Source organism: Oncorhynchus kisutch, unplaced genomic scaffold (genome assembly GCF_002021735.2).
Source record: "Oncorhynchus kisutch isolate 150728-3 unplaced genomic scaffold, Okis_V2 Okis04b-Okis11a_hom, whole genome shotgun sequence".
In the NCBI taxonomy this organism is placed as follows: domain Eukaryota; kingdom Metazoa; phylum Chordata; class Actinopteri; order Salmoniformes; family Salmonidae; genus Oncorhynchus; species Oncorhynchus kisutch.
The window spans coordinates 7,257,385-7,276,795 of record NW_022261981.1 but is presented as its reverse complement, the minus strand read 5'-3'; positions in this window follow the sequence as shown (position 1 = coordinate 7,276,795).

Genomic DNA, 19,411 nt, shown 5'->3' with positions numbered 1-19,411 from the left:
GTCAGGAGACACTGTGGCCCATTCCGAGGACACCCCCCCGGACAGGGCCAAACAGGAAGGATACGATCATTTACCGTATTGAAAAACCAACTGACAACGTCCTCCCAAGGACGTTTACCAGTATTGTAGTGGAGGAACATATTGAAAAACCAACTGACAACGTACTCCCAAGGACGTTTACCAGTATTGTAGTGGAGGAACATATTGAAAAACCAACTGACAACATCCTCCCAACGAAGTTTACCAGTATTGTAGTGGAGGAACATATTGAAAAACCAACTGACAACGTCCTCCCAACGACGTTTACCAGTATTGTAGTGGAGGAACATACGCTGGTACACACCGTATACCCACTTATTTGTCAGTGGGTCGTTGCGTACTCCTTATTAATCCTCCACGATGTGAATCAAAGTAATGTAGTGGAGGTTTACTCCTGGACCAATTTATAAGGCTGATGAAACAGATCAGAATTTTTAGTTAAAAATGTTGATAAACTATAATTTTTTTCCCATTTTAGGTGCAGCGACGTGCATTTATGTGCCCCCCCTCACCGTATACAGCCTTCCTTTAGTTTCTATTGTGTTATTTGACTGTATGTTTGATTACTCCATGTGTAACTCCTGTGTTGTTGTTTGTGTCGCACTGCTTTGCTTTATCTTGGGCCAGGTCGCAGTTGTAAATGAGAACTTGTTCTCAACTAGCTTACCCGGTTAAATAAAGGTGTTCTCAACTAGCCCACCCGGTTAAATAAAGGTGTTCTCAACTAGCCTACCCGGTTAAATAAAGGTGTTCTCAACTAGCCTACCTGGTTAAATAAAGGTGTTCTCAACTATCCTACCCGGTTAAATAAAGGTGTTCTCAACTAGCCTACCTGGTTAAATAAAGGTGTTCTCAACTAGCCTACCTGGTTAAATAAAGGTGTTCTCAACTAGCCTACCTGGTTAAATAAAGGTGAAAAACATATTTTTATTTAAATAAATATGGCGGAAGGAAAAAGGCGTATTTTGGGGGGAAAACGCCGCTCTAAAACGCACACTGCACATACGAGCGGGATCCTTGGACAGGGATGGAAATATCCATTTAAGATTTAGCCTCACACTTCTGGAGGAGATCTCTCATTCTTTTATGAAATTTCAATTGTATTTTTTTTTTTACAAAGTGGCAGATTAAGAACGTTTTTAAAGGATACAGAAGGAGCTAAACATGCAAAAACTATCACGGTTGGTTAATGTGACTAGGATAATGACTGGTTGGTTAATGTGACTAGGATAATGACTGGTTGGTTAATGTGACTAGGATAATGACTGGTTGGTTAATGTGACTAGGATAATGACTGGTTGGTTAATGTGACTAGGATAATGACTGGTTGGTTAATGTGACTAGGATAATGACTGGTTGGTTACTGTGACTAGGATAATGACTGGTTGGTTAATGTGACTAGGATAATGACTGGTTGGTTAATGTGACTAGGATAATGACTGGTTGGTTAATGTGACTAGGATAATGACTGGTTGGTTAATGTGACTAGGCTAATGACTGGTTGGTTAATGTGACTAGGATAATGACTGGTTGGTTAATGTGACTAGGATAATGACTGGTTGGTTAATGTGACTAGGATAATGACTGGTTGGTTAATGTGACTAGGATAATGACTGGTTGGTTAATGTGACTAGGCTAATGACTGGTTGGTTAATGTGACTAGGATAATGACTGGTTGGTTAATGTGACTAGGATAATGACTGGTTGGTTAATGTGACTAGGATAATGACTGGTTGGTTAATGTGACTAGGATAATGACTGGTTGGTTAATGTGACTAGGATAATGACCGGTTGGTTACTGTGACTAGGATAATGACTGGTTGGTTAATGTGACTAGGATAATGACTGGTTGGTTAATGTGACTAGGATAATGACTGGTTGGTTAATGTGACTAGGATAATGACTGGTTGGTTAATGTGACTAGGATAATGACTGGTTGGTTAATGTGACTAGGATAATGACTGGTTGGTTAATGTGACTAGGATAATGACTGGTTGGTTAATGTGACTAGGATAATGACTGGCTGGTTAATGTGACTAGGCTAATGACTGGTTGGTTAATGTGACTAGGATAATGACTGGTTGGTTAATGTGACTAGGATAATGACTGGTTGGTTAATGTGACTAGGATAATGACTAGTTGGTTAATGTGACTAGGATAATGACAGGTTGGTTAATGTGACTAGGATAATGACTAGTTGGTTAATGTGACTAGGATAATGACTGGTTGGTTAATGTGACTAGGATAATGACTGGTTGGTTAATGTGACCAGGATAATGACTAGTTGGCTAATGTGACTAGGATAATGACTGGTTGGCTAATGTGACTAGGATAATGACTGGTTGGTTAATGTGACTAGGATAATGACTGGTTGGTTAATGTGACTAGGATAATGACTGGTTGGTTAATGTGACTAGAATAATGACTGGTTGGTTAATGTGACTAGGATAATGACTAGTTGGTTAATGTGACTAGGATAATGACTGGTTGGTTAATGTGACTAGGATAATGACAGGTTGGTTAATGTGACTAGGATAATGACTGGTTGGTTAATGTGACTAGGATAATGACTGGTTGGCTAATGTGACTAGGATAATGACTGGTTGGTTACTGTGACTAGGATAATGACTGGTTGGTTACTGTGACTAGGATAATGACTGGTTGGTTAATGTGACTAGGACAATGACTGGTTGGTTACTGTAACTAGGATAATGACTGGTTGGTTACTGTGACTAGGATAATGACTGGTTGGTTACTGTGACTAGGATAATGACTGGTTGGTTACTGTGACTAGGATAATGACTGGTTGGTTACTGTGACTAGGATAATGACTGGTTGGTTACTGTGACTAGGATAATGACTGGTTGGTTAATGTGACTAGGATAATGACTGATTGGTTAATGTGACTAGGATAATGATTGGTTGCAATGAAGGAAAGTTGTCTCTACCTTCTTGAACCTTTGTGCTGTTGTCTGTGCCCAATAATGTTTGTACCACGTTTTGTGCTGCTACCATGTTGTGTTGCTGCCAAGTTGTGTTGCTAACATGTTGTTGTTATGATCGGTTGCTACCATGCTGTGTTGTCATGTGTTGCAGCCATGTCGTGGTGCTACCATGTTGTGTTGCTACCATGTTGTTGTGCTACCATGCTGTGTTGTCATGTGTTGCAGTCATGTTGTGGTGCTTCCATGTTGTGTTGCTACCATGTTGTGTTGCTACCATGTTGTTGTGCTACCATGCTGTGTTGTCATGTGTAGCTGCCGTTCTACGTTGTTGTCTTAGGCCTCTCTTTATGTAGTGTTGTGTTTTCTCCCGTCATGTTGTGTAAAAGGACTTTTTCCTTTTTGCCGTCATCGTAAATAATAATTTTATTCTTAACTGACATGCCTAGTTCAATAAAATTTAAATGAAATTAAATGAAAAATGAGAAAGAAAACCAATAGGACAGGGGGAACGCATACAACGAAGTCTTTATCCTATAATTACCATGTCTATGGTGGGATATTGGCTGCGAGCTACTTTGAAGCAAGGCAAGACATACTCCCTCATAATGTGAAGTAAAATGCCCAGGTCCAGATGCTAATGAAGACCTAACCATCTTCTGATCGATGGAAAAGCTTTCCCAGAAAAACCATTTCTATTAAATGTTTTAGCTACCTTACTAAGTAGCCTCCTGCCTACCTGGCAGAATGATTTCATGATTATTTGCATCAATCCCCAGTGGTTATTTATTTTTGTCAAACTCCATCTCACGTGCAACAGAAACAGAAGCAAACTAAACAACAGTGCTAGGTGCCTGCACACTTCAATTAAAGGGTAACTACTGTCGTGTCTTTGGCTATGCCGGACTAAATGATATGACATGCTATTCTATAAAATAATATCACCTGATTGAGGTAATCATGTAAATGTAATTAACTAGAGAGTCGGGGAACCACAAAATAATATTTATAGAGCTGTTATCTTCCGAATAAAATCTTAAAGACCTAGTAATATTTTACATCAATATTAATCGTCATCTTAATTCAGTCTCATCTGAAAGTTGTAAATTCTTGGTTATCTGCACGAACCCAGGCTCACAAGTTGAATCAGCAATACAAAATTGGGTTTAATTATTTATTTACTAAATACCTAACTAATCACACAGAATTACACATAAACATAATTAAATCATAACTTGATTACAAATTACGTCATAAAGGAAAACGTCCATAGCGGGCGGAACAGATATGACCGCTTGTTACACAAAGGAAAAGGGGCTGGGTTGAGTGAAAGAGCGGGAAGACTGAGGAACAAAGGGTAGAAGCTGTGCCATCGTAAATACAGTATCTTATGCATTCGAAATTACCGCCCATTTGGAAAAGGAAAATGTAATTAATATTCACTCTGAGCTGCGCTTCATTAGGTTGGTGGTAGATGGAAGGCCGTGTTGCCCAACCGAGTCCTTTGAAGAATGTCTCTGCTGGTAAATTGAATATGTTGTAGTAACGTTGTTGTGTGGTAGATGGGATACTCTGTCTGTTCCTTCCTAACCCTCGTTTGCAGCGGCTGTTGCTAACTCAACGCCTAGGAGGTATCCCCTCTGTAGTGAATAAGAGTTCAAAGTTGATACCATTCGCAACCAAAGCTCCCGCTGATGTTGGCTTCGTTCTGTAGTTATTATCTGAACCATTCTGACATCGGACCGTCGTCCTCACGTCCTCGGAACAGGAGGTTACATTACGGCAAGGCTTTATATAGGAAAGGAGAGGAGGGCGTGTTTGAAAAGTTTTATAGCCCATGTCCCTTCACAGGGGCGGGCCACTGATTGAGCAGCCCTATCTTATGACAACCCAAATCTCACATTTTAGAAGCTAAAATCACATTTCATCCCATCACGAATAATTTCATATTCAAACATTTAAATTGAACAACAATTCCATGTGAATCCGATAACTCGGATGTGTAGACTTTCCACTGTAGAGTTTATGTCATCTTATCATTGATGAGAATGTCTCAGATGACAACCCAACTGACATCATATTCATTAAGTACCACTGCATATGTTCAATTGTTTGGATTACCAGAATATAGTTCATTTCCCCCCACATACTGACGTTCCCAGAATCTCTATGTTAACCAAAGGGTTTGCAAATGTAACATCAGTAGGGTAGAGAGAGAGGAAAAAGGGGGGATGAGGTATTTATTACTGTCATAAACCCCCCAGGCCAACGTCATAACACTACACTAAAATAAAAAATGTAATTTTCTAGATTTTTTTCCCCCAGACCTCAAAAGTGGTCTCCTGATGTAGTTTCAAAGCATTTATTATGGACTCCGAACATCCAATGTTTGTTTTTGTGTTTAAAAAAAAAACGGTGAATTTGTGACTCAGTGGACAGCCTCAGTTATTTGTTTCAATAGCAGCCCTACTATAATCCTGCTGGTACAGTACAGCTGGTGTTGGCCTGACTGGGAAAAACCAACATGGGAGTCATCATTTTAAATCATTCAGAGTGTATGCCACTGTTTCTTATAGACGTTTTCACACAGGGCACATTTCCTACGCCAGTTGGGCTGTTTTGGGACATTTTGTATCTAAATTAGAGCATTCCCATTTCTCCAGGCATCACCACACCAGTGCACCCTACAGTATATTGACTTTGTTTGGGACTAATTCAACGATAGATCCATATTTTTTGCATGCATACCACATCTCTGTCTCTTCCTGTCCAGGCCGCCGTTCCAACAGAACATCATGACAGCTTCAAATAATTAGCCTAGAGTGATGCTGTCCTGCGCATCACCAAGGAACTTGAAAGAACCTCCATGAATCATGTATAGGTTCATTTAAAAGTGCTTTGTAGACAAATACACTTGCAAAGTCAGCTTTGTAAAAGGGTTGCAAGTACTTTCCCTCTGCCTTAAGCTCAGTGAAAATGTGTTTAGGTAAGTTTCAGGACATCCCTTCCCATGTAGTATATGGTGTTGCTATTCAGAGTATAACTAGGGAAACATTGTTCTGTTACTATTCAGAGTATAACTAGGGAAACATTGTTCTGTTACTATTCAGAGTATAACTAGGGAAATATTGTACTGTTACTATTCAGAGTATAACTAGGGAAACATCGTTCTGTTACTATTCAGAGTATAGCTAGGGAAATATTGTACTGTTACTATTCAGAGTATAGCTAGGGAAACATCGTTATGTTACTATTCAGAGTATAACTAGGGAAACATAATTCTGTTACTATTCAGAGTATAACTAGGGAAATATTGTACTGTTACTATTCAGAGTATAACTAGGGAAACATCGTTCTGTTACTATTCAGAGTATAGCTAGGGAAATATTGTACTGTTACTATTCAGAGTATAGCTAGGGAAACATCGTTATGTTACTATTCAGAGTATAACTAGGGAAACATAATTCTGTTACTATTCAGAGTATAACTAGGGAAACATAATTCTGTTACTATTCAGAGTATAACTAGGGAAACATCATTCTGTTACTATTCAGAGTATAACTAGGGAAACATCATTCTGTTACTGTTCAGAGTACAGCTAGGGAATACTGTTTCCTTCCCATTGTTGGGTTCTTCTGTCAATCTGAGTCAGAAAAAAGACAATGTAGGTTAAATGCTGAAAGATGTTTTAGAGATTGAGGTCAGTGGAGCAGCGAATAAATGGTGGCTCTCGGGGACATGATCTTTTAAAAACGGGACAGAATTATGATGGGTGGTCAAATGGCTTTTCCTTGTTCTCCAATGTGTACTTTCACTTCAAAACACAAACACTCTATTCTTTCAAAAGGCCTCCCCCCAAAAAGCCCTTCGCTCACTCCTCTGTAGCTCTCGCAGCTCACACGGACTCCACCTGCTCCAAGACCAAGATGTAGTGATCTGAGATTAATATCATCCATAAATGACGGATGGACAGATTGTTAAATACATGTTGGGTTGAGATGCACAGTTGGAAGATGGTTGCCAAGGGAACCGGGGGGGAATAGATGGCGGGAGAACACAAGAAAGGAGAAAACCCTTTGTACAGAAGAACAATGTCAGTAAATATCATTGAGACTGGTAAACCTTTTGTACAGATGAACAATGTCAGTAAATATCATTGAGACTGATAAACCCTTTGTACAGAAGAACAATGTCAGTAAATATCATTGAGACTGGTAAACTTTTTGTACAGATGAACATCTTTGAGAGCAAATGTGGACACACTACTTACTTGCATTAATACAATTTTGAACAACATATTTCTGATTTGTGTTTGTATTACTCCATAGTGTCCCACTCTACGTATCTAGAATATAAATACATATCATTCTGAAGGCTCAATACATCCAAATAAGTAACCACAGGAATGGGAAGTGATGCAAATCAGTCCAATGAGTGTGTACAGAGACATCTCAGTGTGTTGACCATTCCCAGGCCTACTAACTAACTCTACTTCAATATACAATTAAAATACGACTGACACGCCTAGTCCTGCTACTACTGGTAAACAATAACAATAACAATAATGATAATAATAACGATAATGATCATTATAATATGGATAATAATAATAATAACGACAATGATAATAACAGCGATAATGATAATAATAACAATGACAACAACGACAATGGTAATAACAATAATGATAATAATGATAATAATAATAATAATGATAATAATAATAATGATAATAATAATAATAATAATAATAATAATAATAATAATAATAATAATAATAATGATAATAATGATAATAATGATGATAATAATGATAATAATGATAATAATGATAATAATGATCATATTAGTAATGTTAATAATGGTAATAATGATAATAATGATAATACTAATAATGATAATACTAATAATGATAATAATGATAATACTAATAATGATAATACTAATAATGATAATAATGATAATAATGATAATAATGATAATACTAATAATGATAATAATGATAATAATGATAATAATGATCATATTAGTAATGTTAATAATGGTAATAATGATAATAATGATAATACTAATAATGATAATACTAATAATGATAATAATGATAATACTAATAATGATAATACTAATAATGATAATAATGATAATAATGATAATAATGATAATACTAATAATGATAATAATGATAATAATGATAATAATGATCATATTAGTAATGTTAATAATGATAATAATGATAATAATGATAATAATGATAATACTAATAATGATAATACTAATAATGATAATACTAATAATGGTAATAATGATAATAATGATAATACTAATAATGATAATACTAATAATGATAATACTAATAATGATAATAATGATAATAATAATAATGATAATAATGATAATAACGATAATACTAATAACGATAAAAATAAATGATTAATTCCATGCGGTTGTTTGCAGATAGGTAAATGGAGTCCTCCCAGCAGTATCAATAACACAGTCTCCTGGTAGAGTTGAGAAGGGCCGATGAAGGAGAGAGATGTTTTTTAAAATAATTGCTTTGTTCCCTGCGGCAGCCGCAGAAACCCTGAGGGTCAAGAGCTGGAGTGGTGAGGCTGCTGGGGTCCTGTTCCCAAGGCTCTGCGTAGCGCTGCGCCCGAGCGTCCGCGCAGAGACCAGCAGACACAGATTAATTGTCTAAGGTTTCTGGGGTTTTTTAATTTGCAGGGAAAGAAATCACTGCATAACCTAATTAAACACTGACTTGTTTCAAATATCTGTCCAGTTGCAGCATTTGCACCTTGTCGCCGTGGCGTAATTGCCTCATATGCAGTCGTGGCAGGGAGAGGCCGGTGGAATCTTAGGAGGGTGGAGGTTGCTTGGCTGGATACAGGGTGACTGACCCATATTTCATCCAGTGATCCAGAAAGGAGCCCATCTCTCTTAACTCCCTAACCCCGTCGCCAGAGTACCACCCTACAATACTCCAATTAAATATTAGAGTCAAGATATAAAGCGTTGTGATGCCCAGGTTGGAACATGATACATACTAAATAACAGATTCAAGTGGAGAGCTGTGGTGGGGGGGGGGGGGGGGGGGGTGATCAGACTGAACACTGGGACGTCGTTGTCTCCGGTTAATGAGGATGGTACTGTAAGAGGGAATAGTCTTCGGTGGGTTTTCTAATTACATACAGTACATCTTATTTTAAAGAACAAACAATATGTCTCCTGGTCAGTACATTACAGATTGCAGAGGGACTTGTATTGTGAAGATACACGATGATACGCTTCCAGAAAGCATCATTTAAACTCTAAATCCACATATCTCAGTCTAACATTCATCACCCGTGTTCCATAACATAAGGCACATTTTTGACAACATCATCTCCCATACAAAAACAGATATTGTCTATATATGACCATCCGTTCACATTATCCTGTCCATTATTCTCAGGGACAATTCTCTCGTCTAAAGCCCCCTCTCAGCCTCGGCAGCAGGTGCTTCTACAGGCTTTTTCCTCCAGCTGGTCTCTGCAGACAGTCCCAAGGGACCTTCGCGGTCTCTGTACCACATTCTATTGATCCGTGAAACTGATGAAAGAGGGGGAAAAAGCCATGGTTACCTTGAGGGGCGTGTCTAGGCAGCAATGCAAGGCGGCTCTGTGGGACACGCCCCTTTTAATGAAATGGACATGACTTACTTGACTTATTCTTTTGTAGCTCTAAGTGGAGCAGAGGCCCTCAACAGTGTATCTGGGTAGACCTTAGTGGGGCAGAGGCCCTCAACAGTGTATCTGGGTAGACCTTAGTGGGGCAGAGGGCTTCAATAGTGTATCTGGGTAGACCTTAGTGGAGCAGAGGCCTTCAACAGTGTATCTGGGTAGAGTAGACCTTAGTGGAGCAGAGGCCTTCAACAGTGTATCTGGGTAGACCTTAGTGGAACAGAGGCCTTCAACAGTGTATCTGGGTAGACCTTAGTGGGGCAGAGGCCCGCAACAGTGTATCTGAGTAGACCTTACTGGGGCAGAGGCCTAAAACAGTGTATCTGGGTAGACCTTAGTGGAGCAGAGGCCTTCAACAGTGTATCTGGGTAGACCTTAGTGGAGCAGAGGCCCTCAACAGTGTATCTGGGTAGGCCTTAGTGAAAACCTTCCCTTTAATGAAATGGAACTATAAATGGAACCTTAAATGGAACTATAAATGGAACTATAAATGGAACCTTAAATGGAACTATAAATGGAACCTTAAATGGAACTATAAATGGAACCTTAAATGGAACTATAAATGGAACCTTAAATGGAACTATAAATGGAACCTTAAATGGAACTATAAATGGAACCTTAAATGGAACTATAAATGGAACCTTAAATGGAACTACGTATTTCCATGGTCCAACAGCATGTTCTCTAAGGGAAACTTGCAGGAAATAAGCATATATCTTATGTTCTCTGTGTGTGTGTCACCTGTAATGATGGAAAGAAGAGTCCTTGGAAGAAACTTGAAAAAGGAAGAAAATGAAAGTACCACCCCAGTGGTCCCCATTGGTCCGTTACCTTCTACACCTTCAGTTAGTAGCTGGGCTACCTCACATCCTCCCGAAGAAGCGCTGGCTAGCTACCTCTCTTTCTCTCTAATCAAGTCTTTGGGGAGTTTAATTACTTTCATTCAGTCTGTGACAAGTGATTTCCTGGGGTTTCTAAACGGAGGTGTTCCTGGAGACGGGATGCGATTGATCAGCAATGATCAGCTCTACATCTGAAGATCACAAGGAAGCCAAAGAACGGAACTTTAGGTAGGGACACCGTTGGACATTTTCAATGGGAATAAATATATGATAGGAATGAAAAAAAGAAGAATAGACCTGGAAAGAAAAGGGCCCCGGGAGTTAAGTAAAAATATAATTACTAAGAGAAATCTGGAACTTAACTGCAGGAGTGTGTTTTAATAGCGTCACTAAAGTACCTTCAATGGTACGTGCAGTACATGGGGCTAATCAGATAGCCTGGAGCTAGCACAGCGTTAACTACCGCTGGTACACAGTTTTATTTTCAGTGGCATCCTCTCCTCTCTGTGACTGCGGGAGTCTGATTGTTGTCCCCATTGTTGTCGAGGGGGCCACAGGAGAGGTAACAAACTTAAATGTGCCTCAAACTCTTGGCTGTAGCTGTGGGTTTTTAAAAGACAGAGAGAGAGAGAGAGAGAGAGAGGGAGAGAGAGAGAGAGAGAGAGAGAGATTCAGCGTGTGATCTGAGGAACACAGCCTGGGATCCAGGTAACAGGATGTGTCCCAAATGGCACCCTGTTCACGTGATGTGCCCTGGCCATATGGGCCCTTGTCAAAAGTAGTGCACTACAACAGGAAAAGGGTTCCATTGGAGACGTAGCCAGAGTCAGTGCCAGGCTATTGGACAGCTGGGTGTGCTCCATAAAGATCCCCGACCATATTGAGGAGGAATACATACCCTTTACGGTACTTTATCACTTTCAGGACCTTGTCCCATAACCTTCAAACACATATTCCCTCGGCTGAATTCAGAGGCAGAACATTAGAGAGAAAAATGTTTTACATTTTTACTTCTTCTTCTTCTTCTTTTCCTTCTTCTCCTTCTTCTTCTACTCTCTTCTTCTTCTTCTCCTTCTTCTCCTTCTTCTTCTTCTCCTTCTACTTCTCTCTTCTAATTATTCTTCTTCTCTCCTTCTTCTCCTCTACTCTTCTTCTTCTTCTCTCCTCTTCTTCTTCTTCTTCTTCTTCTTCTTCTTCTCCTTCTTCTTCTTCTTCTTCTTCTTCTTCTTCTTCTTCTTCTTCTTCTTCTTCTTCTTCTTCTTCTTCTTCTCTCCTTCTTCTTCTTCTTCTTCTTCTTCATCTTGTATTGCAGTTTTCAATCTACTGACCAGAGTGATGTCATGTCTTGTGTTTGAATGTTTCCCCAGAGGTACTGCAGGCTTACTAAACTTATGGAGTACAGATCTGTCCTCATTATTGAGAGGTGAAATGGTCAAATGAAAATGTTAAAGTATTTGTGGGCAGGTCGCTATTGTTAAATATATGTTTCATCTTAATGAGACTAGCCTGGTCAAATAAATACACCTATCAAATGTACCTATCGTACACATTTTAACCTCTGTTAATCAGACAATAGCACTAATTAAACATGTTCACTCTCCTCACAGTCTTCTACACTATAGTTTTGGTTAAAAATGACGTCATTATTCGTAGAAGAGTACCAGCATTACAACACTTCTAAACACACACTGTGAATAATATCGAGGAAATCTATTTGACTGGCAGTGCCTACAGCTATTTCCCACTGGCATCTCACACTGTGCTGGTGCTATTGTTGTACCCACATTACAACTGTCAACGCCTGTGGCTCTGTGGAATTGTGGTCCAGCTCTCTCGGTGAGGCCTATAGCCCCCCCTCCCTGGGTAAGGCCTACCTCCCTCACTGTGCTCCCAGATAGGTCTGAGAGGAATCACTGGACATTTCTGGGGTAAGGTACTTTTGGTTTAGGAAACACTGGACTGGACATCCACCATGTAATAGAATGGGATGAAACCAGCCCGCCTGCTGACCAGTGGTTAGCTGGAACTGCTATAGCCACAGGGATTCAGATGGGGGACAGAGGGAAGCAGCCAGTAACCCACAGTGTCCTGGAACCACAGTGTCCTGGATGTGGGAACCACAGTGTCCTGTAATAGAATGGGATGAAACCAGCCCGCCTGCTGACCAGTGGTTAGCTGGAACTGCTATAGCCACAGGGATTCAGATGGGGGACAGAGGGAAGCAGCCAGTAACCCACAGTGTCCTGGATGTGCTTCAGATGGGGGACAGAGGGAAGCAGCCAGTAACCCACAGTGTCCTGGAACCACAGTGTCCTGGATGTGATTCAGATGGGGGACAGAGGGAAGCAGCCAGTAACCCACAGTGTCCTGGATGTGGGAACCACAGTGTCCTGGATGTGGGAACCACAGTGTCCTGGATGTGGGAACCACAGTGTCCTGGAAGCAGCCAGTAACCCACAGTGTCCTGGATGTGGGAACCACAGTGTCCTGGATGTGCTTCAGATGGGGGACAGAGGGAAGCAGCCAGTAACCCACAGTGTCCTGGAATCACAGTGTCCTGGATGTGATTCAGATGGGGGACAGAGGGAAGCAGCCAGTAACCCACAGTGTCCTGGATGTGGGAACCACAGTGTCCTGGATGTGGGAACCACAGTGTCCTGGATGTGGGAACCACAGTGTCCTGGAAGCAGCCAGTAACCCACAGTGTCCTGGATGTGGGAACCACAGTGTCCTGGATGTGCTTCAGATGGGGGACAGAGGGAAGCAGCCAGTAACCCACAGTGTCCTGGAACCACAGTGTCCTGGATGTGATTCAGATGGGGGACAGAGGGAAGCAGCCAGTAACCCACAGTGTCCTGGATGTGGGAACCACAGTGTCCTGGATGTGGGAACCACCGTGTCCTGGATGTGGGAACCACAGTGTCCTGGAAGCAGCCAGTAACCCACAGTGTCCTGGATGTGGGAATCACAGTGTCCTGGATGTGCTTCAGATGGGGGACAGAGGGAAGCAGCCAGTAACCCACAGTGTCCTGGATGTGGGAACCACAGTGTCCTGGATGTGCTTCAGATGGGGGACAGAGGGAAGCAGCCAGTAACCCACAGTGTCCTGGATGTAGGAACCACAGTGTCCTGGATGTGGGAACCACCGTGTCCTGGATGTGGGAACCACAGTGTCCTGGATGTGGGAACCACAGTGTTCTGGATGTGGGAACCACCGTGTCCTGGATGTGGGAACCACAGTGTCCTGGATGTGGGAACCACAGTGTCCTGGATGTGGGAACCACAGTGTCCTGGATGTGGGAACCACAGTGTCCTGGATGTGGGAACCACCGTGTCCTGGAAGCAGCCAGTAACCCACAGTGTCCTGGATGTGGGAAGCAGAGTGTCCTGATGTGGGAACCACAGTGTCCTGGACGTGGGAACCACTGTGTCCTGGATGTGGGAACCACCGTGTCCTGGATGTGGGAACCACAGTGTCCTGGATTTGGGAACCACAGTGTCCTGGATGTGGGAACCACCGTGTCCTGGATGTGGGAACCACAGTGTCCTGGATGTGGGAACCACAGTGTCCTGGATGTGGGAACCACAGTGTTCTGGATGTGGGAACCACCGTGTCCTGGATGTGGGAACCACCGTGTCCTGGATGTGGGAACCACAGTGTCCTGGATGTGGGAACCACCGTGTCCTGGATGTGGGAACCACAGTGTGCTGGATGTGGGAACCACAGTGTCCTGGATGTGGGAACCACAGTGTCCTGGATGTGGGAACCACAGTGTCCTGGATGTGGGAACCACCGTGTCCTGGATGTGGGAACCACCGTGTCCTGGATGTGGGAACACAGTGTCCTGGATGTGGGAACCACAGTGTCCTGGATGTAGGAACCACAGTGTCCTGGATGTGGGAACCACAGTGTCCTGGATGTAGGAACCACAGTGTCCTGGATGTGGGAACCACAGTGTCCTGGATGTGGGAACCACCGTGTCCTGGATGTAGGAACCACAGTGTCCTGGATGTGGGAACCACAGTGTCCTGGATGTGGGAACTACCGTGTCCTGGATGTGGGAACCACAGTGTCCTGGATGTGGGAACCACCGTGTCCTGGAAGCAGCCAGTAACCCACAGTGTCCTGGATGTGGGAACCACAGTGTTCTGGATGTGGGAACCACCGTGTCCTGGATGTGGGAACCACCGTGTCCTGGATGTGGGAACCACAGTGTCCTGGATGTGCGAAGCAGAGTGTCCTGGATGTGGGAACAACCGTGTCCTGGATGTGGGAACCACCGTGTCCTGGATGTGGGAACCACAGTGTCCTGGATGTGGGAACCACCGTTTACTGGATGTGGGAACCACAGTGTCCTGGATGTAGGAACCACAGTGTCCTGGATGTGGGAACCACAGTGTCCGGATGTGGGAACCACAGTGTCCTGGACGTGGGAACCACTGTGTCCTGGATGTGGGAACCACAGTGTCCAGGATGTGGGAACCACAGTGTCCTGGATGTGGGAACCACAGTGTCCTGGATGTGGGTACCACAGTGTCCTGGATGTGGGAACCACAGTGTCCTGGATGTGGGAACCACAGTGTCCTGGATGTGGGAACCACCGTGTCCTGGATGTGGGAAGCACCGTGTCCTGGATGTGGGAACCACAGTGTCCTGGATGTGGGAACCACAGTGTCCTGGATGTGGGAACCACCGTGTCCTGGATGTGGGAACCACAGTGTCCTGGATGTGGGAACCACAGTGTCCTGGATTTGGGAACCACAGTGTCCTGGATGTGGGAACCACCGTGTCCTGGATGTGGGAACCACCGTGTCCTGGATGTGGGAACCACAGTGTCCTGGATGTGGGAAGCAGAGTGTCCTGGATGTGGGAACCACAGTGTCCTGGATGTGGGAACCACAGTGTCCTGGATGTGGGAACCACAGTGTCCTGGATGTGGGAACCACCGTGTCCTGGATGTGGGAACCACAGTGTCCTGGATGTGGGAACCACAGTGTCCTGGATGTGGGAACCACAGTGTCCTGAATGTGGGAACCACAGTGTCCTGGATGTGGGAACCACAGTGTCCTGGATGTGGGAACCACAGTGTCCTGGATGTGGGAACCACCGTTTACTGGATGTGGGAACCACAGTGTCCTGGATGTAGGAACCACAGTGTCCTGGATGTGGGAACCACAGTGTCCGGATGTGGGAACCACAGTGTCCTGGACGTGGGAACCACTGTGTCCTGGATGTGGGAACCACAGTGTCCAGGATGTGGGATCCACAGTGTCCTGGATGTGGGAACCACAGTGTCCTGGATGTGGGAACCACAGTGTCCTGGATGTGGGAACCACAGTGTCCTGGACGTGGGAACCACTGTGTCCTGGACGTGGGAACCACTGTGTCCTGGATGTGGGAACCACAGTGTCCTGGACGTGCGAAGCAGAGTGTCCTGGATGTGGGAACCACCGTGTCCTGGATGTGGGAACCACCGTGTCCTGGATGTGGGAACCACAGTGTCCTGGATGTGGGAACCACCGTTTACTGGATGTGGGAACCACAGTGTCCTGGATGTAGGAACCACAGTGTCCTGGATGTGGGAACCACAGTGTCCGGATGTGGGAACCACAGTGTCCTGGACGTGGGAACCACTGTGTCCTGGATGTGGGAACCACAGTGTCCAGGATGTGGGAACCACAGTGTCCTGGATGTGGGAACCACAGTGTCCTGGATGTGGGTACCACAGTGTCCTGGATGTGGGAACCACAGTGTCCTGGATGTGGGAACCACAGTGTCCTGGATGTGGGAACCACCGTGTCCTGGATGTGGGAACCACCGTGTCCTGGATGTGGGAACCACAGTGTCCTGGATGTGGGAACCACAGTGTCCTGGATGTGGGAACCACCGTGTCCTGGATGTGGGAACCACAGTGTCCTGGATGTGGGAACCACAGTGTCCTGGATTTGGGAACCACAGTGTCCTGGATGTGGGAACCACCGTGTCCTGGATGTGGGAACCACCGTGTCCTGGATGTGGGAACCACAGTGTCCTGGATGTGGGAAGCAGAGTGTCCTGGATGTGGGAACCACAGTGTCCTGGATGTGGGAACCACAGTGTCCTGGATGTGGGAATCACAGTGTCCTGGATGTGGGAACCACCGTGTCCTGGATGTGGGAACCACAGTGTCCTGGATGTGGGAACCACAGTGTCCTGGATGTGGGAACCACAGTGTCCTGGATGTGGGAACCACAGTGTCCTGAATGTGGGAACCACAGTGTCCTGGATGTGGGAACCACAGTGTCCTGGATGTGGGAACCACAGTGTCCTGGATGTGGGAACCACCGTTTACTGGATGTGGGAACCACAGTGTCCTGGATGTAGGAACCACAGTGTCCTGGATGTGGGAACCACAGTGTCCGGATGTGGGAACCACAGTGTCCTGGACGTGGGAACCACTGTGTCCTGGATGTGGGAACCACAGTGTCCAGGATGTGGGAACCACAGTGTCCTGGATGTGGGAACCACAGTGTCCTGGATGTGGGAACCACAGTGTCCTGGATGTGGGAACCACAGTGTCCTGGACGTGGGAACCACTGTGTCCTGGACGTGGGAACCACTGTGTCCTGGATGTGGGAACCACAGTGTCCTGGATGTGGGAACCACAGTGTCCTGGATGTGGGAACCACAGTGTCCTGGATGATGGAACCACAGTGTCCTGGATGATGGAACCACAGTGTCCTGGATGTGGGAACCACCGTGTCCTGGATGATGGAACCACAGTGTCCTGGATGTGGGAACCACCGTGTCCTGGATGTGGGAACCACCGTGTCCTGGATGTGGGAACCACAGTGTCCTGGATGTGGGAAGCAGAGTGTCCTGGATGTGGGAACCACAGTGTCCTGGATGTGGGAACCACAGTGTCCTGGATGTGGGAACCACAGTGTCCTGGATGTGGGAACCACCGTGTCCTGGATGTGGGAACCACCGTGTCCTGGATGTGGGAACCACAGTGTCCTGGATGTGGGAACCACAGTGTCCTGGATGTGGGAACCACAGTGTCCTGGATGTGGGAACCACAGTGTCCTGGATGTGGGAACCACAGTGTCCTGGATGTGGGAACCACAGTGTCATGGATGTGGGAACCACAGTGTCCTGGATGTGGGAACCACCGTTTACTGGATGTGGGAACCACAGTGTCCTGGATGTAGGAACCACAGTGTCCTGGATGTGGGAACCACAGTGTCCGGATGTGGGAACCACAGTGTCCTGCACGTGGGAACCACTGTGTCCTGCATGTGGGAACCACAGTGTCCAGGATGTGGGAACCACAGTGTCCTGGATGTGGGAACCACAGTGTCCTGGATGTGGGAACCACAGTGTCCTGGATGTGGGAACCACAGTGTCTTGGATGTGGGAACCACAGTGTCCTGGACGTGGGAACCACTGTGTCCTGGACGTGGGAACCACTGTGTCCTGGATGTGGGAACCACAGTGTCCTGGATGTGGGAACCACAGTGTCCTGGATGTGGGAACCACAGTGTCCTGGATGTAGGAACCACAGTGTCCTGGATGTAGGAACCACAGTGTCCTGGATGTGGGAACCACAGTGTCCTGGATGTGGGAACCACCGTGTCCTGGATGTGGGAACCACAGTGTCCTGGATGTGGGAACCACCGTGTCCTGGAAGCAGCCAGTAACCCACAGTGTCCTGGATGTGGGAACCACAGTGTTCTGGATGTGGGAACCACCGTGTCCTGGATGTGGGAACCACCGTGTCCTGGATGTGGGAACCACAGTGTCCTGGATGTGCGAAGCAGAGTGTCCTGGATGTGGGAACAACCGTGTCCTGGATGTGGGAACCACCGTGTCCTGGATGTGGGAACCACAGTGTCCTGGATGTGGGAACCACCGTTTACTGGATGTGGGAACCACAGTGTCCTGGATGTGGGAACCACCGTGTCCTGGATGTGGGAAGCACCGTGTCCTGGATGTGGGAACCACAGTGTCCTGGATGTGGGAACCACAGTGTCCTGGATGTGGGAACCACCGTGTCCTGGATGTGGGAACCACAGTGTCCTGGATGTGGGAACCACCGTTTACTGGATGTGGGAACCACAGTGTCCTGGATGTGGGAACCACCGTGTCCTGGATGTGGGAAGCACCGTGTCCTGGATGTGGGAACCACAGTGTCCTGGATGTGGGAACCACAGTGTCCTGGATGTGGGAACCACCGTGTCCTGGATGTGGGAACCACAGTGTCCTGGATGTGGGAACCACAGTGTCCTGGATTTGGGAACCACAGTGTCCTGGATGTGGGAACCACCGTGTCCTGGATGTGGGAACCACCGTGTCCTGGATGTGGGAACCACAGTGTCCTGGATGTGGGAACCACAGTGTCCTGGATGTGGGAACCACCGTGTCCTGGATGTGGGAACCACAGTGTCCTGGATGTGGGAACCACAGTGTCCTGGATGTGGGAACCACAGTGTCCTGGATGTGGGAACCACAGTGTCCTGAATGTGGGAACCACAGTGTCCTGGATGTGGGAACCACAGTGTCCTGGATGTGGGAACCACAGTGTCCTGGATGTGGGAACCACCGTTTACTGGATGTGGGAACCACAGTGTCCTGGATGTAGGAACCACAGTGTCCTGGATGTGGGAACCACAGTGTCCGGATGTGGGAACCACAGTGTCCTGGACGTGGGAACCACTGTGTCCTGGATGTGGGAACCACAGTGTCCAGGATGTGGGATCCACAGTGTCCTGGATGTGGGAACCACAGTGTCCTGGATGTGGGAACCACAGTGTCCTGGATGTGGGAACCACAGTGTCCTGGACGTGGGAACCACTGTGTCCTGGACGTGGGAACCACTGTGTCCTGGAT